General features: G+C 39.0%; 1 protein-coding gene across 1 annotated transcript in view; it reads left to right on the forward strand.

Annotated features, from left to right (window-relative positions):
- Positions 1 to 21,289: 21,289 nt before the first annotated feature.
- The window catches only part of LOC103359516 (breast carcinoma-amplified sequence 3-like), a gene marked incomplete at its 3' end in the record, with an annotated part of 140,185 nt that continues 138,811 nt past the window's right edge, over positions 21,290 to 22,663 (forward strand). Inside the window, exon 1 of the mRNA XM_008284889.1 lies at positions 21,290 to 21,376. The remainder of the gene's footprint in view (positions 21,377 to 22,663) is intronic.

Genomic DNA, 22,663 nt, shown 5'->3' on the forward strand with positions numbered 1-22,663 from the left:
TCCTTGTGTGTGTGTGTGTGTGTTGTGTGTGTGTACATGCCTGTGTGTATGTTGTTGCCTTTGTCCTCCTCAGCGCAGCGGGAACACACACACACACTCACCGGTGGGCCCTGGGACAGGCAGACAATTAAACAGGTCAGCGTGGGGTAACCTCGGCCGGCCTGCGGGGGGCGGTAGACACGCAGCTGGAGGTAGCAAGACAGGCGAGAACAGCAACACCTCCGACGGACATGCTCTCTGTTTCACAGGCAGACACTGAGGGACACACACACACACACACACACACACACACTCACACACACATCTCCAGCAGGAGAGAAAGATGATTAAGAAGTTAGAGAGTGGATGAGAAGGACCACTTTTGGACACTGACCTCAACTCTGAACCTCTGATATGACACAAAGAGGGCATTTCACACCTTGGACCAAAAATGCAACAAAATAATAATTTAAAAAATTACACAATGACTTTTTTTTTCTTCTCATTTTGCCATTTTTCCAAAAGGTTTTACATTATTACTTCATTGTTAGAGAAACAGCCCCAGATGAAGGAGCTCAAGCTTCCTAAGACTCCACAGTAAAATTAAAATTAAAATTAGATAAATTTCTTTGAACTCATCATTCTGCCCTTTACTCTTGGTAGTTCTCTAACTCCACTCGCTGAATGCTATTTTACATCTTTTCCTTTATCCCTTGCTCCACTGAGAGAGTATTTTTTTTCTGCTGCATAGATGTTACAACAATTAAGAAAACAGGTGCCTCACAGTGTCTGAACAAACTTCAGCCGTGGCTCCTCTGTGATAAAAGCAGATTAAAGCCTTTCTCTGTGTTTGCATGGTAACTGATTGCCAAGGCAATGCTATTCTTGTTTGCTATTGCAGCCGAGGCGGAATTACCTCGATTTTGTACAAAATAGTCAATTAAATTAACTGTGAAAGGCTATTTATTTTAACCCGGGGATACATTTTTTTCTCTCTCTTTTTCTCTCCTCTCATAGATGTTGCAAGGGGGGAAAAAAGGCAGCAGAAGAGGAGAAATTGGCAGGAGAACAAAGAGGGAGGATTCAGTGCAAGTTTCAGAGCTGGAGTCATACTGCCATCAGGTGTACAAAGGCAAACACTGCAGAATTGTATCTGACGAGAAACGTCTACTTCTGTGGAGGAGACTGCGAACACTAATGTGTTGTTTTCACTCTTGTGCTGTCACACCTTTCTCCAAATTCAGCATTCTTGTTCTCCTAAAAGGCAATATTTCATCAGGTTTCTTTTGGGCTGTGTTACATTTCTAATTTAAGTGCTTTAAATTCTGGTTTTGTAGCTCTACCTGCACTCACCAGCGATGTAACACACAATTTCCATTTTGTAAGAACATACAATATCTCATTAGGATGTGGAATCTGGACAATGACATCTGATTCCAGGTAAAAAGAGTTCTACATCTGTGTACATTTTTAAAAATTATTATTATTTCAGATCAAGGACAGCAAACTTTATAGGAACAAAGACTTGAGCTCATTGTTTTGTGGCTTGTAGTAAGACAGACGTTTGAATTATGGTGTCTTTATCCAAGTTAAAGGGGAAAGAGATATGAGGCCAATACACATCTAGTTAACCTAGAATAGGTGTGCATTCATCAGTCTGTTTGTAACAGATATGAGATGAGAAAGCTAAAGTGCAACTCTCATACATTCTACTCACATCAAGACATATTTCATTGTTACAGACAATGAAGCAAAAAGGGCTGTACTTTTGTTTTCCTAACGAAGGAGCTCAGATGGAGTTGGGTGACCTGTAGACTTGGATTATTTCTTGGTAAAGCCAGTTAAAATCTGTTTACATATCTAAGCAGTCTTTGATTTTATATAGCATTAAAGTTTTCCAAAATCAGCTCATGCTTTGTCAAGGCTGTGTCATTGTTGGTTGGTTTGATCAGATAGATAAGTGGCAGTGATGAAAAATAAGCAAACAGCCCTGCATATATTGTCAAATTCAAAATTATATGAAATAACCAAAAGTTCTCCACCTTTGGCAGAAGAAAAAAAAATGTTGGACTTTATTAAATATAGTAATAACACTGAAGGGGGGGTATTCAAATACTCACCAGTGCCTGATGGTTTGCGCCTTCTTAATAGTATTAGATTAAGAAAATAGGTTTTTTAGATCTTTTAGATGTCCTTGACCACACTGCTTCCAGACTTAAGTCTTGATTGTATTCCAGAGTAGAAGCACTCAGGGACAGCTGCAGACACCTACAGATGCCCAGTTGTTGCCGTTATACTACTTTTCTATTCTGCTGGAGTCCACTTGGAGGACATTGTTGTATAGATGTGCAGCAGATTGTATCTACGTATTTGGTGCATGCTCACTACTGAGGAGCATGTGCACTTTGCCCCTGTTGCATAGCTGCCATGCACACACAAATTTTTGACTGAAAGACTGTTGGTGAGATGATGAAATGCACATCACACAGACTGTAGCAGACCTATTGTGATTGCGTTACTTTTACAGTCTGCTTGGAGAACTGTGTTCAAAATACACGCAGTCGATTGTGTCCACATGTTTCACACATGTACACTACAGTCAACCAGGTGCAGTAACGCCCTTGTGGTGTACTCACTGTGTGGACACACATTTTAGGCAAACATCTGCAGACCTTTACGCACTCGCAGATGTGAGAAGTATAGCATTGAGCCTACAACAACTAAGACGTGATGATGTACAAATCCAAAAATTCAAAGTTGTGCCTGTGTAGATTCTCAGTCATCCAAATCATGGTAATCTGTTACTCCAAGGAGCAGTTCTAACTGGTTAGAGCTGAAGAAGCCTTATGAAAGAGAGAAAACAAATGTACCATCAGGAAAGATAGCAACTCTGACTTCATCTCTACATATTTTATATGTATTTCAAAGGGACGCATCTCTTCAAAATCTATTTCACTCAAGTTGGTAAAATTAAATAAATGGCATTTTTATCAACAACAAGGTGGCAACAATGCTACCCCTTGTAATGGCCTACCTAAAATAATGTGCATTTTTCATGCACTTTTCTTATCTAAATGAGATGTCCACATACATATCACATGTTCACGTCAGGTGTAAATGGGAAATAAAAGAATCTACAACACAATAATGTTTGTTAGCAAAGCGCAGCAAGAGGGAGATTTATCTTCTAGGAGATGCATCTGAACACCAACTGACATCCAAATGAAAACAGATAGACAAAAAACATAATGCGGCACCAGAAACATAAGGGATTGCACACACGCATGCGCACACAGGCGTCTAGTTAAATGAGGCATGTGATACACTGTAGTGGAATGTGTATGACAGTAAGACAGAGAGAATAATTGTGACTGCGAGATAGAGCAAATGATGTGCTGGAGGGGAAGTAAACAATGCCAGTTCCTGTGATAGACTGCAGAACACTTTCCGTCTCATTGACTTTGAATAATTTTTCACATCAAATGAAAAGTAATTACATCACAACAACTCATGCTGAATGGTTTCCTCTCTCTCTGTCTTTGTGTGTTTGAACGTGTATATGTGTGTACGGCAAGTTGAGTATTTATGTTGGTCAGGGATTTAATTGAGCCATTCATGATGTCAAACAAGAGGTCATGCTCGACTTCACTTACTGGAGTGTAGTTCATGTACTGACAACTAAAGCCTGTTCAGGCTCTACATAAAAACAGTAGACTATAGGAAAGACTTTTCGGAAGTTATATTCTGTATTCTTATAAGTTCTGCCCGTCTCACACGAGTTTGCAGAATGAGCAACAAGAATAAGTATTAATGGTCAACTTTAGTTTCATTATCATTTATTATCTGCATTTATTTATACGTCTTTCTTAAAATTCAATCCATCCATTATCTATACACCGCTCAATCCGAGGGTTGCGAGGGGTTGGACCCTATCCCAACCGACTTAGGGCGAAGGCAGGGGACACCCTGGACAGGTCGCTAGTCTATCACAGGGCTACACTTAGAGACAGACAACCAAGCACACTCACATTCACACCTACGGACAATTTAGAATCACCAAGTAACCTCAACATGTTTTTGGACTGTAGGAGGAAGCCGGAGAACCCATGCTGCACAGGGAGAACATGCAAACTCCAAACAGAAAGATCCCAGACGTCCTAACCGGGACGCGAACCAGGGCGAGGCGATGGTGCCAACCACCGAGCAACACTGCAGCCCTGAGTTGCAATTATGCACAATGTATCTTAGGAAATAACACACAAATCATTGTAATGCATCAGCCAAATGTACAGTGTATGTTAGATGGGAGGTATGCAAACCCCAAGGTTAATGTCATGTGCAAAGTTCAATCAGTGACATGGGCTTGAGCTGCTTTGACTTGAAAAAAAAAAGAAAGAAAAACAAATACTCAAGCACAATGAGAATGATGTTCACAAAATCTCAGAAAAACCATGTCTGGCAAAAAAAAGAAGAAAAAAAAGACATCTCAGAAGTATGCAAAAATCTGGGAAAGGCACAAAAAACAACCAAAAAAAGCCAAAACTTGAAAATACAGAGCGCACCTTTTGCAGTTCTGGGCCCCTCCGACTACATGAGGATGCATTTAAAAATTAATATTAACATTAGTTTTTGCTTTAACTGGGAAACCAACCCTGACCTCCAAGGCAGAAGTCCATAACCCAAAACATTTGCATCATAGCATTGTGCTCTCACTGTAGAATTTGTAACTATTCATACGATCTCATCTGATCAGTAAAAAGCACAGTGATTGGCTAAAATTTCCTGTCACAGACTAGATTTTCTGAAGCAGATAAATGTAGTTAGGAGGTGGTGCAGAAATCTCTCAGATCACTTGTTACAATTTGTTCTAAGGTTATCATGGAAGTTGCCAAATGAGCTAGTCCATGAATGTATAACTTCTAGGCTGGACTATTGTAATTCCTCATTATCAGGATGTCTCAATAACCTTCTGAAAAACCTCCAGCTGATACAAAATGCTGCAGCCAGAGTTCTGACAGGAACCAGCAACAGAGATCATATTTCTCCCATGTTAGTATCTCTTCATTGGCCTGGCCTCCTGTAAAATCCAGGATACAATTTAAAACCCTGCTTCTCACATGCAAAACTCTTACTGACCAAGTTCCATCTTATCTTAACAATCTTATTTTACCCTATCATCCTAACAGAGAACGTCACTCTCAGACTGCAGGTTTACTTGTGGTTTCCAGTTTCTAGAAGTATAATGGGGGGGCAGAGCTTTCAGTTACCAGGCTTCTCTGATTTGGAATCAGCTCCCAGTTTGGGTTTAAGAGGCAGACACCCTCTCTACTTTTAACATTAGGCTTAAAACTTTTTTCTTTGACAAAGCTTGCTGTTAGGACTAACTCAGGGGCACCAGTGCGTAGTTATGCTGCTATAGGTTTAGACTGTTAGGGGACTTTCCATGATGCACTGAGCACCTCTCATCTACTTTCCTCTTTCTCTCTCTTTGCAGTTGTATACTTCTATTGCTTGTCACTAACTTTGTGTCTTCTCTCTCATGTACTTTGTGTTATGTTCTCTCTGCAGGTATCTCTGGATCTGAACATTTCTGATCTGCAATTACTGTCCTCACCTGGCTTTCTCAGAAGTGTTTATTCATCTCTTATGCATTGTTTTTACATCCTGCTCTATCCCTGACCTGAGCTCTGACATGATCTGTATACAATCAAAGCTAACACTAACATGAGCTACAGAACTGGAGCTGGATGAATAATGATTAGATTGACTGATTCACATGAAGTTGGAAATGGTTACCGAGTCATATCAGTGAGCTTTGATATTGATCCCTCTATGGTTTGACAAACTGCTTCTCAGTTACATGTTTGTTTATGAGCCTACCATATGCAAATTATGGTTTATGGTTGTATGGCCGATGGCAGGACACCACAGAGGAAGAAGCTGATTTGTTTGGGAAGAACAAACAACACTACATATGACGATCATTGAAACAAAATGGAGCACATGGTGATTTCAAAGTAGCCTAATTGCATGAAGATTGTTACAAAATGACTGGTGAGCACCAGAACATAGACCTGTAGGCTTTGTGTATTTGCATGTCTGCTTCACATGGAAGAAAATTGTCAGTATGAAATATATGGAAAAAGGATACAGGACGATAGGTGACCAACTAGAAATCAGTGGCACCTTTGCAGCCGTAGGCAAGAGGTGTAATATGAGCCATAATATCACTAAGCCACAGTGGTCATCCTCAGATAGTGCACTACTTGCACAATCTGGCTGTGAAAAACATACATGCAAGTACTTCAGAATTAGTACAGAGGTGATAAATGTAAATCAGAGTTTCTGTCACTGCTCAGACAGTGTAAAATCAATTAACAGCATCCAAGAAAAACACTTTTGCTTGCTGTTCAGAACAAAACTGCACCATGACTCTTTACTAAACTACATGAAAAGAAGCCTGATTAATATTCGGAGCACAGTTTTTGTTCAGATGAGATCAAAACAAGTTTGTTGATCTCAACTTCAGCACGTTTGCTGTAAACCTCTTTCAGGATGACCACAGTGAATGTACAGTCCCAACAGTAAAGCACAAAGGTGGCAGTGTGAGGATATGGGGCTGCATGAATGTGAAAGTTGATGGGGACATGATGTTTACTGATGGCACGATTACAGCTGAAAAGATGACTCCCAGTCAGCAGAGGCTTGATAGAAGAGGAATATTCCAGCATGATAACTATCCAAAGCACAACACCAAAACCCCACAAGAGTTTCTAAAAAAAAAAGAACAAAGTGAAAGCTGTGACCTGGCCAAGCATTACGTCTGACATGTGAAGAGTTACAATTTTGAATCATTTGACATTTAAGTGATCTTGCACAAAGCTGTGCTTACATCTGTTGTATTCTCTGTGCAGTCATAGCATGATAGTCTTTCTGGGTCAGACTATTGGATTTATGACCACATATCAACCACTTCTTTCCAGCTTAGACAACTGATAACCATAAGTGTCTTGACACTGTTGACTCAACTCTTAAGCTAGACTAAGCAGGTATTTCTAAACTGCTTTTTATGCCAAGAACTATGTAGTTTGCAGCATATGCAAATAATTCCACAAAGCTGCTGTTAATGGATGGATGGATGGATGGATGGATGGATGGATGGATGGATGGATGGACTGGACACAAACCTCTGTGTAGTGTAATTCTAGTTACCATAGCAATGCTAGAGACATATTATTGTTAAGTTTTAGTATTAAATGTTTGAATTTTGGCATTTAGTTGACAAGTCAACATTATAATACAGTAAACTTCTATATGGGCCTACTGTATAACATAGAGACACCACTTATGTCAACATTTTGGTAAATCACTTTCTGTAAGTTGTAATGTGGTATTCTCCATTTCAGGCATGTTATTTCCCTAATCCTTGGATTAGACCCATTTCAAAATTACATCAGTGAGTGAGGGGATCACTGTAATAATGGTTTACTGGTGGCATTTTCCACTAATCCTGTTTCATTCATTATCAAAGCCAGGTGGGATGCAGCTCTACACTTTTCTGCTCAGCTCAAAACTAATGATCCAAACGCGGCAGGATGTTTGTGTAGATTTATGTTTTATGACCAAAGCAAAGCAAAATGCATAACGATACATGGGAAATTGTGTATAAAGTTATATTTAAATTATATAAAACTGTGCAATGCTTGGAGCCTGGAGGGTGCCATGGAGAAAGAAGGTTTGTGCTCTTGAATTTATGCACACAAAATTATGAAACTGTGCACATGGGTTAATAATTCTCAAGCCTAATTTACCTGATTTGTGCTCTCAAATTGATCATTCATGCTCTTGATTTAATATGATATCATATGCCTGTTCTTGCACAGCCAGACATCAAAAGACTCCCTCTGTAACATTAGTTTGTATGTTACCAGACACATAGAATTATTATTTTTTAAGTATCTCTTAAAACAACCCTTCCCTGCAGCTCTTTTGTCTTGCCTTTCTGTTCCCACGAGACAAGTTCAAGCTTCAAACGTGCAAAGACAGTCAAGTTAAAACATAAAATAAATGAAGGTCCATGTCAATTCTCTTATCACAAATGTGCAGTCAGAAACAATCACGCAATTTAAATAAAGTGGTAAATGATATGATTCAGTAGGACAACATGACTGCAAACTATAAGTGCAGCTTCACATGTTGTGTCATGTTTTCAGATTGAAACAAAATCCACAGCAGGAGCTGCCAGGGAGGCACATTCTCACTTACTGGGAGTATTTGGTGGAACTAAAGTCATTATCAATGCTGCATCGAGTCATCAAAACATTGTCAGGGATGATGATCTCAGTAATCGTGTACACAACATCACTCAACAAAATCATTCAGTTGTATTGATGAGCTATACAATAATATGGAAATGTGAACAAAAGTGGAAACACTGAGCAGAACAAAATGCAAATCACAGTAACAGCAGTAACACTGCACAAACATTGGTAACATGATGATGACAAGGATAATTCTTCTGCCCCAGTGCATGCTAGGAAGCTATCAGAGCCACCAACTCCCAGTGCACTACATGATGATGAGTCTCTGACACACCTACTAGGGATCAGACAGTATAGCTCTATGTGACACAGCAAGCAGATCCAGTGTAACACACAGCTCTGTTGGAAATCTCTCAACACAAAGCTCACACTAATGTCCATTTCACAAGTGTCTGTTACCTCCAGTTAGAGCATTGTGTGCTCCCTCAGTATAGAGTAAATACCTACTTTTAATGTTAGGGTAAAAATAGGTGCATTACACTCATCCAACTCTACACTTTCTACCGTGCAGCAGCAGTCATCACAGGGCCAAATACTTGGCTGAGTCCTGGGGGCCACTGATTCCTAAAAATTTGGAGGAGAGCGCTGCATATTTCTGCTCCTGCAAACTAGTAACAGAGAAGAACTTAACAGGGAGGGAAGAAATACATTGTTTCATCAGGAAACGTGCACAGGTCATAGATGCATCACAAACAGTAAAGCTATTTTATAAGGTGACCAGAATGAAAATTGAGTTTGAGGCCTCAGTTTATGAGTCTTCAGTCAGCAGAGATGCACACACACAGAACTCTGCAACATCACAAACCAACTAATGTGCTTTGTTTCTTTTACTCCTCCTTTGTATTGAAGTTCATTACATGTATTTTAACATACAATACAACTGATGCACCTAGACACATCCTCCGTTTCCTGAGATCATCGAGTGTTTCAGGCCTTTCAGGATCCCACACCATCACCCAGGTGGTTCAGCAGGGGCACATGAAGCCTCAGCTTGTGTTCTGGTAGCGCAATATGGGCAGAATCTATTATACCAAATAGACATGTCTGTTAAAAGTTAGCCGTCAACGTGAGTCAGACAGATCCAGAACTTGTCAGAATAATGTCTAGTAATCTATTAACTATTTATATTTATATTTATATAAGCATAAACTCCAGTTAGTGGAGGGACTGCTGTGCGTTTGCTTTTACGGAAACATGACTCCATGACAACATCCCAGACGGTTTATACAGCTGGAGGGGACAAGATTGTTCTGGGCGGACAGTCAGACAGCTCGCTCTCAACTTTTCCACAGCCGATGCAGGAGCAGGACACTGAACATTGTCAGGGACTCCTCACACCCTCTCCATAAACAGTTTGAACTGCTGCCATCAGGCAAACGTTTCCGGAGCACTAAAGGAATGAATCTCCAGACTGATCAACAGCTTCATCAGCTTCATTCCACAAGCTGTCAGAATGCTGTACTGCTGATCCGGATATGCAAACACCTCTCTATTTAATTGCATTTAGGTTTTGAATCCTGAAGAATCGCTCTCTCATCTTGTTTGGACGAATGTTGTATGTTCAGCAAAATGACAAAAAACGTGATTTGATTTGATATTATATATTTTAACTATATATTTATTTTTTTAAGTGTCACTAAATGTAATTGCTGATTCTGCAGAAACATTAATAGACCTACTGAAGTCCTGTTTGCAGCCCACAGCTGCTGTGTTCGAATATTTCCTCTGACTTTAATAAATAAGTCACAGGATTGGACAGTAAATGAAATGCTTTGTTCTTGTACATAACAGACAGGTGAGCTGTTCCACACAGAGTCAAGCTTTACCAACATGCAATATCTAATCCCAACAAGTCAATACTATAGTACTTAAAAATGCATCTCCTGATATTTGTAATTTTGGTATATATGCATGTTTCTTTTGTCAAATTTTTACTTGCTGCCTTCCAGCATTCATATTTTCTTTTTTTGTATTTTTTAACTATTTTGATGCACAAACTGGAGCAGCACCCCTACAATAAAGACTATTCTACTTTATTCTATATGGTGGGATCATTGTATTAAAGCTTCTCTGGATGAATCCTGAGCTCCATCAGGCAGTAAGTGGATCAACATGGTTTAGCAGCAGATGTAGCTTGTTCTTATAATCAGAGGCTGATTCAAATCACTTAAAAAAAACTTTATTTATAAGACAAAGTGAAAGTGTGTACAAGATACCTGGGATACATTTGTCAGAGGTGATGGAAACGCACATGGGGGGGACAAAAATCATTTTAAAAACAAATAACCTGACAACAGCCTATAGATCATCCATTTAGCCACATACGGAAATTACTCACGCACATGCGCGTACACGCGTCATTTAAACGCGTCTTGGAATGGAACGCAGCCGCTCTAAACGGGCCGCACACCGCTCCACCAAGTCACCTGGAGCTGACCTGCCAAAGCTTTGTGGAGACCGAAAAGCTGAAAAGTGCGTGAAGAACGGACCTCGTTAACGAACCAACTCAACGGATAAGTGAACGGAGGAGAACAAGCTTACTCTGTTGGTCAAGTAAGGAGCTGCTGTTTGGAGACCTGCCAGACCCAGCCGGCATGCAGGTACGAAAATGAAAATTCGTGTTGTTGTTTTTTTCCCCCCCTGCCTCAAATTCATTATGTGAACTCTATAAACACTGGAAATGTTTTCAGTGCAGAAATAAGACGACGTTTTTGTCTGCAAAGTTTATTAGGTGACAACATTTTGCCTGTTTAAAAACACAGTTTGGATGATACCAGCCTTTTCTTAACTTAAACTTATTATTTTACTGTATGAAAAGCCGCGGTAAACGTGGGGAATGTGTTAGCAAAGCAAAATAGAGATATTTTTCTTATTTGGAAGACATTAGTTTTAGCTAGTTTTAGCTAGTTTTTCACAAGTTTTGGAAACAAGATGACGCCGGAGCTGGTTTTCATAAAATGCTCAAAATGTGTATTTTGGTAACCATGGAGGCGATGGAACTATTATGAGAAGCGTTAGGGTGTAAAGAACGTTACGCAACTGGTAACGTAGCTGGTTGAACCATAGACAGTATAAAAGATGGACGTAACTACCGTGACGTCACCCGTTTTGCTACTTCCTGGTTGACATCTTGGATTTTTGGAGCCTGTGACGCAAAAATCGTCAGAGGGGGGCGGAACCATAGGACCAGCGATTGGTCAGAGGGATTGAGAGGCAGGCCCTCTCTGCCCGCCCACTGCTCGCTTCGTCTGTATTGTCGCTGCCGACTGTCAATCAAGCCAGCCACGCCCCTTGCCCCGCAAAATTTTGACGATTTTTTAAAAAATCAGTATTGATTTATTTTCAGATTGGCCACCTGATCTCTGGATTTGACTATGTAAACTAACAAGAAAAACATCCTGAGCTGTAGGAATGCGGTATTTGGTGATCTGTGATCACTTCTTTTCCAATTCATTTCTATGGGAGCCAGGGCTTTTTGGAGCCAGCAACTAGCGGATGTAGTGATATGGCAGGTTTTTGACACTTCCGGGTTGGCTTCATTTTTCAGGGCCGGTTGCTACGTATATAATAAAGGCTGCCGGCCAATGGAATCGCTGGCGGCCATCTTGGTACGCACCCCTGCCAGAAAAAGCACCCCCTCTCAAGGAGCGCAGTGACAGCCATTTGCCTGTGGAAGAATTAAAAAAAAAAAAAAAAAGTCTAACAGTAATGTTTAATATCTGTCTGTACATAGTCATGTGGAAATAATAAGAACAATAGGGATAGATTTGGTCTGAGAATACTGTGAAAAGTTAAAAATGCATCCCTACAGATTTACTGGGGGTGTGCATATTCTGGCAATGGGGTCTGCTGGAATATACACCCCCCAGTAAATCTGTCCCTGTTGGTCCCAGCATTTTTAACTTTTCAGATTATGCTCAGACCATGATCATCAATAAATGTTGTGAATTTGGTGGCTTTAAGTCCTTTGGGGTCAGAAATAGAGCGGGGTGCATATTCCAGCCTTTTCAGTTCGGAACTGATCCTGTTTGTGAGTTGATGTTAAGCTGTTGTTTGAAACATGCGTCACATTTGTGTTGTTCTGAACTCAGTGTCTGGCTGATAGCGGACAAACAGCTGCAGTAACGTGTCATCACTGAGGAGCCTCACACACTCCACATGTTGTCATTTCATGGCTCTGAAGAGTGTTTTCACTCCCAGTCAAACAGAGACATGTTCTTCTCTCATGTAACCCTGGGATAGATTTTAATATTTAAAAAAAAACAAAACCCTGTGCTCTCCAAGTCACTGAAAATGCTTATCGTCTGTTTAGCTTTTCTGATTCCAAGTTAATGACTGAATGAGCATCTGAAAAAATCTGCTTGACTGTCTCAGATTTGCTCAAAATTTTTGCATCTTAAGATATGCATATTTATAAAGACATCTGTGAAATTTAACTTGAAATCAAATAGTTCTGGAGAGCTCTTTTTTTGTTTTCTTTTTTTAATTGCCTTTACTTTCAGGCTATGTTTGGACAACAGTATCTAATGCACAATATCTGCAATATTGAACTAGTAGGTTAAATAATCTCTGACTATGGTAAAGTTCAGGTATAACTAAAATGAAGTTACGAGAGTTAAACCTTTTTTTCCCCATTTTTTGGCCATGCATTTCATATTAAAAGTAAAGTTATTTCTGCTTATTTCTTTGTGTTCCAGTGGTAATAAACTTGGCCTTCAAAGACCAAAGTCACAGCTGGACTCTGTGCAGGAAGTGTAAGTAAATCTCTAATATCTGCTGAAGAGTTTACCTTCAAGCATCGCTTCTAATAAGTCTATGAATTCAATAAGTATAACTGGTATTATAACAATTAACAATTTGTTTTTCTCAGCCTACAAAGAGGGGTCCAAAAATGCTACATGTGTGCGTATTTAAAATGCATACTTTGTTGGTTATATTGAAAGAATTGCTTTGAAACTCCAGAACTCTTTTCTACATGGATTAGGTTATCTAGAAATAGTTTTAGTTTTGTGTGTTGCAACTTGTCATGACTGCTCAATCAGTTGTGATTTTGTCAACAAAAAATTTCATTTTTTTTATTTTTGTGATCAAGTTTTTTTTAATATTAGAAAACATTCTATATGATATGTTTTGTAACATGCAGCTACATGTGGTTCAGAAAAAAAATAAAAAACCGAGCTGACGTCTGCATTATCAGTATTTTTGTACATGTGTGTTCTAAGATGAGCCTTTTCGAGATTATTTTTTTATTTATTTTTTTTCATGTTTTCAAGTTTCAGACTAGTTGATCTCCTTGTCCAACATCGATTTATTGCACATTCTGAATCGGTGAAATAGAACTGAGCTACAGTGTCCACTAACACAGGTGTGTCAGAGACTCATCATCATGTAGTGCGCTGGGAGTTGGTGGCTCTGATAGCTTCCCAGCATGCACTGGGGCAGAAGAATTATCCTTGTCATCATCATGTTACCACTGTTTGGGCAGTGTTACTCCTGTTACTGTGATTTGCATTTTGTTCTGCTCAGTGTTTCCACTTTTGTTCACATTTCCATATTATTGTATAGCTCATCAATACAACTGAATGATTTTGTTGAGTGATGTTGTGTACACGATTACTGAGATCATCATCCCTGACAATGTTTTGATGACTCGATGCAGCATTGATAATGACTTTAGTTCCACCAAATACTCCCAGTAAGTGAGAATGTGCCTCCCTGGCAGCTCCTGCTGTGGATTTAGTTTCTATCTGAAAACATGACACAACATGTGAAGCTGCACTTGTAATAGTTGACTGGTTCATCGAATTATATGATTCCAAATATTTCAATTATATACCATATTTGCCACTTTGTTGCACTTGCTTGAATATTCCTGACAACACATGTGTGATTCTATTATGTCTCTGTGAATTGTACATTTCTGGCAAACTGACCAGGCAGGCACAGTTTTTCTGTATTCGTCAGATAATCAGTAACCCTGTTTGTGTCATCACAAGTGAACCAACCAACAAGTGAAACCTTGTTACACAATTGTACATATTTGCCAATTATTTTAGAATATTCAAAGCAACAAACACGGTGAAAGATTAGATTGTACAACACTTGGGTATTTCTATTTTATACAGCTTTCTCCTTTTACTTCAAGACATCTCAGAGACAAATGTTGTACTTTCTACTCCATTTCATTTGTATGACAACATTAGTTACTGAAAGCAGGCGATGTTTTGCTCATAGAAAAATGTGGTTCTCACAGGATGATGCTACAAGCATATAAACCTTTAGAATGTGATACATTGCTCTACATCAGATTTAAACTTCTGCAGCAGTCAACTGCTTTATACATGTTGTTGTAGCAGCAATATTAAACCAAAATATATTTATTGCACAATAAGCGCTTTTACTTTTGATACCTGACGTACATTTTGCTAACAATAGTTACCCACATTTACTTGATTAAAGTTTTGAGTGCAGGACCTTTTGGAGTGTTGTCACTGCGTTATATGAGTGCTTTTATTGAAACAAGTAATCTGAATACACACCGATCTCTCCATATGCTGAACTTTATTGATGTTCAAGGTTTGCCGCAGGTTTAAGGTAAACCTTAGAAACTCTACAGATTTTTACATTACACTAAGCTGGTTCACACTAAACCACAGGAACAGTTCAAGCTGCAGCTTCTGAGGACACAGCAAATATATTTAAGTGATCACGTAACTTTGACACAGACAACACAGGCTTCAGCTGGTCCCAAACTTTAAACTGTTTTCTAAAAGCTAAAAGCAGACTACATCCCCAGGATCTGTTACTGTTTCTGTCACAAGGCATCCTGAGGTCTATACTGTGAGGCAAGTTCAACACACCAAGGATATGTTTTCATTATCTGGCTTCGCTATACTAAACAACATTAAGCGATGTATTGATAATGGATGGATGGCTGGATGGACGGACATCATTTCTTGTCAGGTTATTGTCTGTCTGATGGTCTCTGTAGTGTTTTACTTGGACATTTTTATCGATCACAAGGATGAGGAGTTAAAAATAGGTACCGTTACTGTTTTGTTTTTTTTGTTTGTGTTTTTTAAATTGCTTTGTAAATTTCTTTTTTGCATTAGTTGTTTTCATTGAAATGTATTCATTTCTTTATTGATTTCAGTTGTATTGTCTTGTTTCTTTTCCAGGAACACATCCTTTCTTTTCAGGTTATTGTCTCTGATGAAACCTACAAGCCTGGAAGAAGGTTTCTGAAGTGTTTTTCTTGATCCATTATCTATACACCGCTTAATCCTCACTAGGGTCTCGCGGGGCTGGAGTCTATTCCAGCGGACTCAGGGTGAAGACAGGGGACACCCTGGACAGGTCACCAGTCTATCACAGGGCTACACTTAGAGACAGACAACCAAGCACACTCACATTCACACCTACAGACAATTTAGAATCACCAATTAACCTCAGCATGTTTTTGGACTGTAGGAGGAAGCCGGAGAACCTGGAGAACAAGCAAACTCCACGCAGAAAGAAAATGTAATTTTTCCAGGCGTCCTAACCAGAATGCAAACTGGGTTTATGATGTAGCTGTGAGGTGTTGGTTCTAACCACCGATCTACAGTGCAGCGTAATCACAAGGATAAGGAGTTAAAAATAGGTAAGTTTATTTTTTTTTGTATTAAAACTGTGCTTTTTAAATGTTCTTTTGGAATGTGAAATTAATTCTTTTTTTTTTTTTTTTTTTTTTTTTTTGGATTTTAGTTGTATTTTCTTGTTTCTTCTCCAGGAACACATAGTTTCTTTTCAGGTTATTGTCTCTCTGATGAAACCTACAAGCCTGGAAGAAGGTGTCTGTAGTGTTTTACTTGATCATGAAGATGAGGAGTTAAAAATAAGTAAGTCTACTTTTTTATTTCATCATTGCTTTTTGAATTTGTTTTTTAAATACTAGTTTTAATTGAATTTAATCAATCTGTCTATTGATTTTAGTAGTATTGTCCTCTCCAGGAATACATAATTTAATTTCAGTTCAAATCTTCAGGAACTTCTCAGAAATTTTTTTCCCACAGTTTCCAGAAGTAAAATGGGAGGCAGAGCCTTCAGTTATCAGTCTCAGTCATGGAATCGGCTCCCAGTTTGGCTTCAGGAGACAGACACCCTCTCTTCCTTTAACATTAGGTTTAATAGTTAGGGATTCCTTAGTTATGCTGCTTCCTCTATTAATACAATTACTTCACCATTGCATGTCACTAACTGTTTTCTCTCTAGTTTGTGTTTCTCCTTCTCTGCAGGTATCTCTTTATCTGGAGCTACATGCCTCTGATCTGCAGTAACTGACCTCACTGACCTCCAAAGTGTTTATTGTTCTCTTATGTATTGTTTGTCTGTTGTACGTATGCTGTCCTGTTCTACACCCCATATGTACGACATGTTGTGAATTGGTGCTAGATTTAAAAAAAAGAAAAAAAAAGAAAGAAAGTTGAAAAAAAGCCAAATGACAAATGTATTTTAACTTAATTTTAATTTGCCAAACTGTATGTCATTCTATAATGCAGAACATATTAAAGAGCAAAAACTGGAATCTCTGACATAGAAATACATAACAAGAATGATAAAGACAATGTGGCTCGGTGGTTGGCACCATCACACCCAGAAGATCCCCGGTTCTTCGCATTCTGGTTAGGATGCCTGGGGTCTTTCTGTGTGAAGTTCTCCCTGGGTGTTCCAGCTTCCTCCCACAGTCCAAAGAGATGCTGGGGTTGATAAGTGATTCTAAATTGTCCGTAGTGTGACTGTGAGTGCACTTAGTTGTCTGTCTCTAAGTGTAGCCCTGTGATTGGTGACCTGTCAAGGGTGAACCCTGCCTTGGCCCTGAGTCAGCTCATATAGACCTCAGCCCCCCCTCAACCCTACAGAGGAAACAGCAGTGAAAAGATAATGGTTGGATGGGTTTCACCTGACTATGTAAAGTGTGATGAAGAAAGTCATTTTCTTTTAATTTGATGATGATTAAGAAAGTCATTCTCTTTTCTTTTGATGGTCACAGACCCCCGATTCCACCCCCTGTTGCCATGTGTTTTCCCATCACCTTTTGTCATGTGTTTTCTCACCTCCTGTCACAGACCCCCGATTCCACCCCCTGTTGTTCATCTCCTGCCATTTGATTAACAACTGTATCCTATCAGAACCCCGACTCCACCACCTATCTGGTCACCAGACTCCGATTCCACCACCTGTGGTTCATTGTCCCCCCCTTACCTCCGATGATTTGATTAGCAACTGTATGTTAGTTTACCTCTATTCACTTCTGTATTTACATACAGGCCCCCCCCTACCCTCTGACTTACCCTATAAATGTGTGACTCTGCAGATGTTCAGGGTCGGTCCACCTTCACAGACTCATGCTCTGTGTTGGTGAGCCCACCGTATACCGGAATACTAATAAACACCCACTACGGCAAACTTCACATGAGGACTATGAGTAAAATGTCTTCAACAAGTGCCCTGAGAGGACTTATGTTGTGAAATGTGGTTCCTTGGTGGTGGAACGAGTTACCAAACTCTGTTCTATCTGCACAGTCCCTCTCAGTCTTAAAGAAAAGACTGAAGACCTAGCTTTTCACTGAACCCTGCACTTGACAGACTGGGAAAAAAGAAAAAGAGAAAAAACAAAACAAAACAAAAAACATTTCCTATTACCTCCCACACTGTCTGCTGTTGTCATCAAGGTCCTGTTACACTTGAACTTATCCAGGTTGTTCTAGATCCTTGCTTGTGTTGTATCTGCTGTCAGATGTACATCACTTTGGATAAAAGCGTCTGCCAAATGAAATTGTAGAACTGGCGATATTTACATAAAATTGAATTAAAATAAATTGAAGTAAACAATACAGAATCCATTTTTGTGAAGTCTGTTCTTTCTTTCTTTCTTTCTTTTTTTCTAATATATTAACTTTCAGGATTTTTTGTTGTTGTTGTAAATGATGCTCTTCTTGTTACCTAATCAATATTTCAACTACATTTATCTCCATTCACAACTGTGATACCATCACCAGTAACNGTCTGGTTGCAAAAAAAAAAAAAAAAAAAGTCTTCTGTATATAATATTTTTTTTTCTTGCAATTTTTGCACTGTGTGTTTTCTGTTTGTTTCTTTCCTACTTTTTGCACTGGGTGTTCCCAAATATTCTTGCACTGACTACACTTTTTTTTGGAGCTGTTGTAACAGTGAACTTTCCCCACTGTGGGATCAATAAAGTTGTCTTTATCTTTATAAGTAAGTCTACTTTTTTATTTCATCATTGCTTTTTGAATTTGCTTTTTGATACTAGTTATAACTGAATTTTGTCATGTGTTTTCCCACCTCCTGTCACAGACCCCCGATTCCACCCCCTGTTGTTCATTGTCCCCCTACCTCCTGCCATTTGATTAGCAACTGTATGCTATCAGAACCCTGATTCCACCACCTGTGGTTCGTTGTCCCCCCCTTACCTCCGGTCATTTGATTAGCAACTGCATGTTAATTTACCTCTATTCACCTCTGTATTTACATACAGCCCCCCCTACCCTCTGACTTACCCTATAAATGTGTGACTCTGCAGATGTTCAGGGTCGGTTCACCTTCACAGACTCATGCTCTGTGTTGGTGAGCCCACCGTAAACCGGAATACTAATAAACACCCACTAGGCAAACTTCACATGAATATGGGTAAAATTTCCTCAACAAATGCCCTGAGAGGACTTATGTTGTGAAATGTGGTTCCTCGGTGGTGGAACGAGTTACCAAACTCTGTTCTATCTGCACAGCCCCTCTCAGTCTTTAAGAAAAGACTGAAGACCTAGCTTTTCACTGAACCTTGCACTTGACAGATTGGGGGGGGGAAAGAGAAAAAAAACAAAACAAAAACATTTCCTGTTACCTCCCACACTGCCTGCTGTTGTCACCAAGGTCCTGTCACACTTGAACTTATCCAGGTTGTTCTTTCCTGACTAGATCCGTGCTTGTGTTGTATCTACTGTCAGATGTACATCACTTTGGATAAAAGCGTCTGCCAAATGAAATTGTAGAATTGGCGATATTTACATAAAATTGAATTAAAATAAATTGAAGTAAACAACACAGAATCCATTTTTGTGAAGTTTGTTCTTTCTTTCTTTTTTTCTAATATATTAACTTTCAGGATTTTTTGTTGTTGTTGTTGTTAATAATGCTCTTCCTGTTACCTAATCAATATTTCAACTACATTTATCTCCATTCACAACTGTGATACCATCACCAGTAACACACAATGTGCATTTATTTTCTTCAAATGCCCATATGAGAATTTGAAACAATAAGAACATATGGAATGTAGTCAGTGAATTTGTCATTTTAAACCTAGATATTTGAAACTGTAAGAAACTCAACAGTGTCATCAACCTTTACATTTCCATACTGAATTATATTGTGGTTTTCACTATCAAGCCACAAATTACAAGGCTAAGTGTAGATATTAGGCTTCTAAAATCTGACTTTGTTGTGATAATTAAATCTGATTATGGCTTTTGCCTTTTTTGCTGTGTCTGAATATGACCTTGTTATTATCTATCCACCAGCTATACCAGCTTTTCCTGTAGAGAGCTGCTGGAGCCTACACAACAGGCCTTCAACATGATCATTTCGTTAGAATTTTAGAATTCAATTCAATTCAATTTTATTTGTATAGTGCATATTTACAACAACAAGTCATCTCATAGCGCTTGTAATAAAGTAATTGTAATTAAGTAATAACAGCATATTCTAAAAGACATGTTTGAAAAAAAAAGTCACTACAATACAATGCATGCAATAAATTATATTTAAAAGTTACTTTTTTTTAAAAAACTTGTTAGCATTTTTAAATTCACACTAGATTGCTGAAAATATATTTTCTATGCACTATTGTCTTGTGCATAAGCTGTGTATATAAAGTGCTAATATGTATTTAAAATTAAACTATCGTATTGCAATGCCTGAAAAACAAAAATAAAACACAACTGCGAAATGACAGGATGACAGCCATATTGGTGCTTATCAAAGAAGGATAAAGCGAGAGAGAGATTGCTAACTTGCTTGGAATCAGCAAAACAGCCCTCCATTACAACTTGAAGAAGGAAATGCTGTGTGGCTCCACCAACAACCAGAAAGGAAGAGGCAGAAAGTAGTGTCACTCACAGAGTCACCAACCTACACGCATGTCTTTGGACTGTGTACACTGAGAACATTGTTATTTATTATATTTGCACAATTGATACTGTGCTAAAATATATATATATACCAAATCAAGCAATTTCTGGTCTAAAAATAATTTGGTAGAATTATTATTACATAATAAAAACAAGGTAAGATGACATAGAACATCATTAATCCCTCAGGAAATTAGACTTTCCTTAAGTTATTATAACATGAGAATAAATGCAGTGTCTAATAACATAGCATTAAGATAATATGATACATAAGCAAAAAAATAGCAAATGAGCTTAATTAAAGCCAGAAATGAAAGAAATAATACTGGAAATGATACTTTAGCAATAAAATACTAATGCAATAGTAATGAAATATTGCACAGTAAATTAAAAGAAGTGTAGTAAGTAGCTATATTGCAAAAAATATTGATATTGATGTTTTATTGATCACTTTGAAGTTCCAAAATTTCAAATTGTACTTTTTCAAGACTTTGCATTTGAGGATATCTGTGAAAAGTGACCTCGGACCACCCGGTAATAGGTGGGTTCGTGTTCTGCATGCTCAGTGTTCTACATTACTGAGTATTTTTAACCAGAAGAACTCACAGTCTCCTCTTATAACCCCAGTAAAGGCTCATCACTGTGAACATATGGGACAGATATCATTTGTAAATGCCTTTTTTGTAATCGGTGACGAAGCCATTAGTCCCGCCCCTACCGCTGTCTGATTGGGTCGGCGACAACGGTTCTGTCTTCTGATTGGCTCCTTGTTACACAACACAGTTCCGCAAATCTAGTCTGTTTGTGTTTTGACGGTGTTTTGTGGAGAGCTCTTCAGACCACCACACAAGTCCAGAACCAAGGAGACTGTCAGCGCTCAACTGTTCGGTTCGTAACTGTGGCTGCTTGAAAACTATGTCTCATTGAAATCTGACAATTCTATTTCAGGGTTTCATTTGTGTCGCTCGAACACTACAGGGGAGTTTTATCAGCTAGTGCTAGCTAGCTAAGTTAGCTGCGGGGTCCCATCTACCAATATAACTTTAGCTTTAGCCAATAGCTCTATTGTGTTGACCTGACAGTTGTCACAATTGTCAGCCGTATGGGTCCGCTAGTTGCTAGCGGTGCAAGCATTCTAAATGAATGTTCGAGCTATGTAACTGAGGCTAAGATAGTCCAGCTTGTCGATGTGTTTTGGTAGAGACTCATTACAGGCATGGGGACTACATGTAGCCTAGACTGTCCTGTTGACACTGTTAGCTGTGCGATGATAACGTCTTCACAGTCTGTCCTCAAACTGTTTAGTGGTCTTGTTTGCTCCTGTTGTTTCTAAACAGTATTTGCAGAGATGCTAACAGACAACTGAGGGTTGTTCAACTTAGGTGGCTAAGTGTATCAAGCAATGGTTTTATTAATAAACAGGCTCAGGTCATTTTAATAAGGCAGTTCTTTTTAAACTTCGTTAAGAATGTGCACTTTCTTAAAAACAGCAGTTTTCACTAGATTGTATCTCTCTGACTGGAGGTCATTCATATTAGCTGCTGCAGTGTACTGATGGCACATGGCTGAATACCCCTGGGTCACTGCATCCACTCAGTTTGAATCACAGTCATTGTGGCAACAAACTTTATTCCCAGTCATAATACTATTCATAGGGGTTCTGAGGTGCTCACAGGCTTTAAAATTCCATCATCTTGTTCAGGGCAGGAGCGTATGAAAGGGGTGTTCTTCTAGCTTTTTTCTTTCTTTGCCTGGAATACTGCCACAGAGATGTGACTGTCTTGGTAGGAGAAACCTTGGTCAGATGAGATATTGAAACAACTTAGATGACTCTTTATAAAGTGCAGGACTACCAATTTTACTGCAAGCTCCTTTTGAATATCTGAGCTCTGTCTTGACCATTAGGATGACCTCAGACATGCTACTACATGTCTACGACTATGGCGAGGTCAAGGTTGGAGTATATATCCAGTAGACTGACGAGTAAACTGCTCCCTTTCTGCAGCACCCTGCAAGTTGACCTTAATGCCTGCCTCCTCCTTTTCAACAAGACACCAATGCTCAATTTCTTCTTGTTTGACAATATTCTGACTCTCACTGATGCTGTGGCCTCATGTGACTATAAAGCATACGCACACTGACCATCCCAAGATTTGACTTCCACTCTCCCTTTTC

The sequence above is a fragment of the Stegastes partitus genome, unplaced genomic scaffold (genome assembly GCF_000690725.1).
Source record: "Stegastes partitus isolate 25-593 unplaced genomic scaffold, Stegastes_partitus-1.0.2 Scaffold379, whole genome shotgun sequence".
Classification (NCBI taxonomy): Eukaryota; Metazoa; Chordata; class Actinopteri; family Pomacentridae; genus Stegastes; species Stegastes partitus.